Below are 8,217 nucleotides of genomic sequence, written 5' to 3'. Positions count from 1 at the left end.
CTTCTTAAATAAGGACAAATAAGGACAAATAGTCCTCTGTTTATGTGGTTTGGTCAACGGAATCTTTGTAATTAGATGTGTAAGCTATGCCCGTATCAGCAATTTGAGAAAGCTCTGATGATTTTATTTGAGAATTTGACTTTTAAAAATGCAAGAGCTCTCTTTCAATTTTTCATATTCTCCTTCCTGTTACATTATTTTACTGATGACCATTTGCTTTCTTGTTGCTTGTAAATGCTTACTTTATTTAAAAACTGTGCCTAATGTGTTTTGGTAGTTCCAAAATGTTCACTTATTAAAGCTGGTGACATTGTCATATTGCGTTCATTGCAATGGCTGCTAAGAAAATCATCAGCTTAAGCAATACCAACTGCATTTCAATAGACAAATTAATCTTTTCTTGAAAGCTTCATCTAATCTCCCTTGTTCAACAGGAAGTTTTCTGCCTTGTAGGCATTTGTGATCTTTTGGCAGTAAAGAAGAAATATGATCTCTATAAGTAGAACTTTAAATGATTTTTTTAGAGTAAGAAAGCATAAATGTTCTAAAAATACGAGTGACTTTACTTGAATGCAGGTTTCAAAGGGAATGGATTTATAAAGTATTTATTTCTGCTAGGAATACCATTTGGCATAAAAAGCACTTTCTTTATAGCAGGCAGAGAATAGGATAGTGAGGAAGCCATGGCAAAACATTAATTTATTGAAAATGATGTTTGTATTTTTTTTCAGACTTCTGCCCTTGAACAAAACCTGTGTATCTAGATTTCCCTATCTATGAAATGTGTTAATTCTTTCTACCTTGTTTGGAAGATCATTATGAACATTAATGATGGTTTTCTATGGATAAATTCTGTATAACTTCTTTTAATAGGAGAGTATGGATAATTTACTCTTAAATGAAGATAGTGCCAACTGAAGCAGCTCAGCCAGTTATGCTGTTAGCTGATGTCTCACTAGACAGGGAAGTTCAAGGGAAAGGTTTTTGGGTGTGCCTTCCAGTTTGCAACAATTTCCAGAAGAAGATCTCAAAACAAGCCTCTCTGTTCCTAATTACTGTATGAGATGCTGTTGGTCTGCTCTTATTGTTTCCCAGTAATCCACAGCCAAAGAAGCATAAGCCAAAGAAGTTATGTCTCACTGTGTATGGGGCACACCCAGATGTACCACACAACCTCAAGTGGCAGATGCGTGAATATCCTGCAGCAATCTTCTCCCCAATTCATAATTTCTAGCAAGCAAGCATTGGTACCATCCCAACAGAACAACTATATTTTAGAATTTGATATACCTGGTCTTGATATTTCATGTGAAGTAAAGCTTAAGGGAGCTAATCAATGTGGACTGTGATATGAGATGCCTCATAATCATGTTAAAAGATGGAAAATGTTATCTGTCTGTAAGCCTACAATTTGAACTCAAGTGTAGACAGTGAATATAGAGGTGAACATGAAAGCCAGGCTTCCTGTACCAGGGAGCTTTCTCCATCCAATTTAGAAGACAGACTATAAATGAATAATTTAAAGTGTTTGTATAAGATTGAATCCAGGTTTTATTGGTCACGTGTGTGCACTCAGATGTGTCCTACTATTTGCGAACTCATGGACTGTAGCCTGGCAGGCTCTTCTGTTCATGGAATTTTCCAGGCTAGAAATATTGGAGTGGGTTGCCATTTCCTTCTCCATTTATTGGTGTACTCTGAAGCTAATAGAGTTTTACACTGTATTAAAAAAGAATACAAAATTCCGTATGAAAAGGAATACTTATTTTGAAAGAAAAAACACATCAGATTGGAAATTTAAAAAAGTATTACAAATATAATAAAATCCAGAAAATAGCATAGTACATTTATTAAATAACTATGCATTGCTAACTATCTTCTCATTTTTCATTTCTTAGTTTATGTCCTCTAGTTTATTTTCTATATGATAATGATTTTGGGAAAATTATTTTTAAAAATCTAGCATATAATTCAGATTTCCTTTAGGGTGGTTATCAAAATAATGCTTTCATTGACTGCTTTAAGAGGCATGAAATTTGCAAATCCACACTCAGAACATCAAAGTGTTACTATTACTATTACACATCTGTGCTCCACAAATAAATTTTTTAATAAATTGTGTTTTGCAAGATTTTTATCATCTGAAATCCACCTCTCATAATGAGAGGTACCAGTTAAGAAGTCCAAGATGGCATGAACACCATGCATTATATGTCAAAGGGAGGTAGCCACATCTTTTGGACTGACTCTGGGAATTTGAGAAAGAAAGAAAGAAAACTCAAGAGGAAATTGGGGGAAAGACAAACAAACCCAAGAAGAGAAGAACAAAAAGAGGAACAATGGGAAAGGAAAAGGAAATACCATTTTTAGGCTATACTAAGCATTTAATATAGACATCCCTCAAAATTATGAAGAGATAAATTTGATTTTCCTGATTTTACAACTTAGAAGATTGAAGCTCAGAAATTTCAACTGTTTTACTCAATCTCAGTTACTGAAATCTGCAGCTGGAATTCAAGCCCATGTTTGCCTGATTCAAATTATTTATTCAATAAACATTTGTTACAAGCATGCTATATATGCCATTCTCTGGGGACTGGGCCTATAAGGATAAGTAAAGCATGTTTCTGCTCTCAAGTCAGTTACTGTTTCCCATGGACAGTACCTAGATAATGAGAAACATTTTACCAGGTAGAGAAAGGACAGTAATTATAAGCAATGAAACACACATAAGCAAAGACAAAATAGTCTCTGGCAGGGAGGACTATCAGAGATGATTTCCTCCAACATTAAGGATGCTATTGGGGCTGGTAGTAGTAGTTTGAGCTGCCGATAATCTTAGGAGCAATAGAGTGCACAATTTATCATCTTACGGCTTTTAGCACTCTTGACTGTCTTTTCACTATTTTCATCTTTGGAGGAGTGTGCCTATCTTTTATGAACGGAAGTATAAACCACAAGACTCCATTCCAGTGCTTCAGGAGTTCCATGAAAAGTGAAATTGTTAGTCGCTCAGCCATGTTCAACTTTTTGTGCCCCCATGGACTATAGCTCACCATGGAATTCTGTTCAAGGACTTCTCCAGGCAAGAATACTGGAGTGGGCAGCCATTCCCTTCTCCAGGGGATCTTCCCTACCCAGGGATTGAACCTGGGCCTCCTGCATGGTGGGCAGATTCTTTACCATCTGAGCCACCAGGGAAGGACTTCCATAGTGTATTTACCAAGTCAGATTGGATGGTGAATATTGACGCAGGCATTTGTTAATTCAAATTGTTATAACTTCTCAACTTGTAGATATTGGTATAGTTCCACAAAAGACATGAAGCACTTAGTATCATGCCATGATCCAATTGCATGCTTTCAACTAATTTAATTATGGTGATGAAGATGCAAGTGAATGTTTCAATAATGCACATTTAACAATATTTGTTCCATTATTATAGTCCTTGATGATCTGAAATGTGAGCACAGCAGTAGATGCCATTTTGATTTGCACTCTCGGACAAGTAAAATAGTTGCATGTCAACCAGGATGAGAAATATAGAATGCGTTAAACCAATCTTGTCATTTAATATCTGATGAATTACGAGTGATCACCCTTCCTGAAATATGTCAGTTTCTTCTGGTAGCACGCAAGGCTTTGTATTCATAGCTGGCACAAATTGCTGTCTCAATGTATGCTCAATTTAACAACTGTCTGTTAAAGTTATCAACACATTCCAACATCCATTGTACAAAAGAGCCCCTTCATGCATTAAGGCAGAGTGATTATCAAAACGGTGCAGGAAAGGGAAATACCCTTTGGTGCACCTTATAAAACTGCACATGCAATAGTTTGGAAAGTAGGCATTTTTATAGCATGGGAATATATAGTATAAATTTGATGTGGCAGTAAAAATTTTTTAAAAAGAGCGAGAGCAAAGAAATAAAAGTCTTTCCATATTGCACACATGCTAACCCCTACTTTCTGAAACCATAAAAAGCTTAAAATACCCAGCAGGTGTTTTAAAACTTAAATTAATTGCCAACACATTATTATTAATTTCAGAAATGCTGAAAAAGGAAAATAAAAAATATGTGTTGACATAGTGGTACATGGGCTATTTGAAAACAAATATAAAACCTAAATAGGTTCATGCATGCATGCTAAGTCGCTTCAGTCGTATCTGACTCTGTGCGACCCCATAGATGGCAGCCCACCAGGCTCCTTCATCCCTGGGATTCTCCAGGCAAGAATACTGGAGTGGGTTGCCATTTCCTTCTCCAATGCATGCATGCATGCATGCTAAGTCGCTTCAGTCGTGTCTGACTCTGTGCGACCCTATGGACAGCAGCCCACCAGGCTCCTCTGTCCACAGGATTCTCTAGGCAAGAGTACTGGAGTGCATTGCCATTTCCTTCTCCATAAATAGGTTCAATTGGATATATTTCATTCACAAAATAGCAATTAATAGTATACTTGCTGCTGCTGCTGCTGCTAAGTCGCTTCAGTCGTGTCTGACTCTGTGCGACCCCAGAGACAGAAACCCACCAGGCTCCCCCGTCCCTGGGATTCTCCAGGCAAGAACACTGGAGTGGGTTGTCATTTCCTTCTCCAATGAATGAAAGTGAAAAGTGAAAGGGAAGTCGCTCAGTCGTGTCCGACTCTTAGCGACCCCATGACTACAGCCTACCAGGCTCCTCCGCCCCATGGGATTTTCCAGGCAAGAGTACTGGAGTGGGGTGCCATTGCCTTCTCCGAATAGTATACTTAAGTGACTGAAATACGGACTATTAAGTCTTAGATTATTTAGGAAGGTTTGAGGGGGTGATGATTGGGACCACTGAGGGAGAACCAGATTCCAAAGAAAAATAGCAGAAGTAGTAGGTGAGAATAAGAATATAAATAAAATATTCTGTGTGTTATGCTTTATAGAGACTCTATGGCATATAGTAAGTTTAGAAAATACATTGTTGTTTTAAATTTATTCAGCCCTTTTAAATTTAATTATACACAATTCAACACATATCAAGCACTTGCATGCACCTGGTGCTGTGCTAAGTGTTGTGGGAAATAAATGTGATTATTTCTAACCCTTCTTTTAAACATGAGGGATTCTGACTGAATTTCCCCATTATCTCCTAACCATAGGGGAAGCTAGATGAAATGGGGTGAAAATCTTGGACTTGGAGTCATACAAACTTAGTCTTGAATCCTGGATCTGCTACTTGTTCATTGTATATTGTTTGAAAATTATTTATCTTTTCAGTGCTTTAGTTATCCTTTTCAGAAAAATAAGAGAAATTAATTCATAAGATTGTGAGTATTAAATAGTATTTAGCTTTAGCCAAGTGTCCAGTACTTAGGAAAGTCTCAATAAATGAAATGATTTGCTTACTTGTTTGTCTGCCTTCCTAAATTGTGAGCCTCTGGAGAATTGTGAGCCCATATTGAAGAATATATTCTTATTTATCTTAGAATCTCACACATCTGATCCAGTGTTTGATGTCCACTGTGTATTTTACAGCTATCCATTTGCAGAACAGATAATTATGCATATATACACTTAGCAAAACTTCTATTCCTATTTGTCATGTATGATTTCTTATTATAGACATACTGAAATATTAACATGCCTGCTAATGCAGAAGAAAACACAAGAGATGTGGGTTTGATCTCTGGGTCAGGAAGATCCCCTGGAGGAGGAAATGGCAACCACTCCAGTATTCTTGCTTGAAAAATCTCATGCACAGAGGAGTCTGGTGGGCTATAGTCCATGGGGTCACAGAGACATGACTTAGTGACTAAACAATAAAATTGAAAATATTATATATACACAGGTGTATATATATATATATATATATATATATATCTCACATATGTATGGCAAGCTTTTCCAGCACATAGTCTGGGCTATAGGAGACAAAAAGAAACCCTGTGTACTCACTGCTTTGTTGTTTATGAATACTTAGTGCTAAAGCTAAGGCGCTTCAGTCGTGGCTGACTTTGTGCGACCCTGTAGACGGCAGCCCACCAGGCCCCCCTGTCCCTGGGATTCTCCAGGCAAGAACAATGGAGTGGGTTTCCATTTCCTTCTCCAATGCATGAAAGTGAAAAGTGAAAGTGAAGTCACACAGTCATGTCCGACTCTTCGCAACCCCGTGGACTGCAGCCTACCAGGCTCCTCCGTCCATGGGATTTTCCAGGCAAGAGTACTGCAGTGGGGTGCCATCGCTTACTGAGGTCCCTGGCTATTCTATTTCTTTTCTCCACCTTTCAGAGGGTTACTACATTTGCAACATATGTAATGTTCAGGGTTTTCTGTCAGTTCAGTCTCAAAGTCATGTCCAACTCTTTGTGACCCCATGTACTGCAGCACACCAGGCTTCCCTGTACATCACCAACTCATGGAGCTTGCTCAAACTCATATCCATCAAGTCGGTGATGCCATCCAACCATCTCATCCTCTGTCATCACCTTCTCCTCCTGTCTTCCATCTTCTCTAGCATCAGAGTCTTTTCAAATGAGTCAGTTCTTCACATCAAGTGGCCAAAGTATTGGAGTTTCAGCTTCAGCATTAGTCTTTCCTATGAATATCCAGGACTGATTTCTTTTAGGATGACTGGTTGGATCTCCTTGCAGTCCAAGAAACTCTCAAGAATCTTCTCCAATATCACAGTTCAAAAGCATCAATTCTTCAGTGCTCAGCTTTCTTTATAGTCCTATTCTCACATCCATACATGAATGCTGGAAAAACCAGAGCTTTGACTACACAGACCTTTGTTGGCAGAGTAATGATTCTGCTTTTTAATATGCTGTCCAGGTTGGTCACAGTTTTTCTTCAAAGGAGCAAGCATCTTTTAATTTCATGGCTGCAGTCACCATCTTCAGTGATTTTGGAGCCCAAGAAAATAAAGTCTCTCCCAGTTTCCATTGTTTCTCCATCTATTTTCCATGAAGTGATGGGACCAGATGACATGATCTTAGTTTTCTGAATGACGAGTTTTAAGCCACTTTTTCATTCTCCTCTTTCACTTTCATCAAGAAGCTCTTTAGTTCTTCTTCACTTTCTGCCATAAGTGTGGTGTCATCTGCATATCTGAGGTTATTGGTATTTCTCCCGGCAGTCTTGATTCCAGCTTGTGCTTCATCCAGCCCACCATTTCTCATGATGTACTCTGCATATAAGTTAAATAAGCAGGATGACAATATACAGCCTTGATGTACTCCTTTCCTGATTTGGAACCAGTCTGTCCTATGTCCAGTTCTAACTATTGCTTCTTGACCTACATACAGATTTCTCAGGAGGCAGGTTAGGTGGTCTGGTATTCCCATCTCTTTAAGAAATTTTCCAGTTTCTTGTGATCCACACAGTCAAAGACTTTGGCATAGCCAATAAAGCAGAAGTAGATGTTTACCTGGAACTCACTTGCTTGTTCATTGATTCAATGGATGTTGGCAATTTGGTCTCTAGTTCCTCTGCCTTTTCTAAATCCAGCTTGAACATCTGGAAATTCATGGTTCATGTACTGTTGAAGCCTGGCTTGGAGAATTTTGATCATTACTTTGCTGGTGTGTGAGATGAATGCAGTTGTGTGGTAGTTTGAGCATTCTTTGGCATTGCCTTTCTTTGGGGTTGGAATGAAAACTGACCTTTTCCAGGCCTGTGGCCACTGCTGAGTTTTCCAAATTTGAATGCAGCATTTTCACAGCATCATCTTTTAGGATTTGAAATAGCTCAACTGGAATTCTATTACCTCCACTAGCTTTATTCGTAGTGATACTTCCTAAGGCCCTCTTAACTTTTTCATTCCAGGATGTCTGGCTCTAGGTTATCTGGGTCATGAAGAATTTTTTTTGTATAGTTCTTCTGTGTATTCTTGCCACCTCTTCTTAATATCTTTTGCTCCTGTTTAGGTCCATACCATTTCTGTCCTTTATTGTGCCCATCTTTGCATGAAATGTTCCCTTGATATCTCTAATTTTCTTGAAGAGATCTCTAGTCTTTTTCATTCCATTGGTTTCCTCTCTTTCTTTGCATTGATCACCAAGTAAGGCTTTCTTATTTCTCCTTGCTATTCTTTCAAACTCTGCATTCAAATGGGTATATCTTGCTTTTTCTCCTTTGCCTTTAGCTTCTCTTCCTTTCTCAGCTATTTGTAAGGCCTCCTCAGACAACCATTTTGCCTTTTTGCATTTCTTTTTCTTGGGGATGGTCTTGATCACTGCCTCCTG

General features: G+C 38.3%; 1 non-coding gene across 1 annotated transcript; it reads right to left on the bottom strand.

The window, feature by feature from the left end:
* Positions 1 to 3,129: 3,129 nt before the first annotated feature.
* Positions 3,130 to 3,201, bottom strand: TRNAG-ACC (transfer RNA glycine (anticodon ACC)). Its single transcript has one exon. It is a non-coding gene; the product is annotated as a tRNA-Gly (tRNA).
* Between the last annotated feature and the right edge of the window lie 5,016 nt (positions 3,202 to 8,217).

The sequence above is a fragment of the Bos javanicus genome, chromosome 6 (assembly GCF_032452875.1).
Source record: "Bos javanicus breed banteng chromosome 6, ARS-OSU_banteng_1.0, whole genome shotgun sequence".
Lineage (NCBI taxonomy): Eukaryota > Metazoa > Chordata > Mammalia > Artiodactyla > Bovidae > Bos > Bos javanicus.
This window is presented reverse-complemented; position numbering and strand designations above follow the sequence as displayed.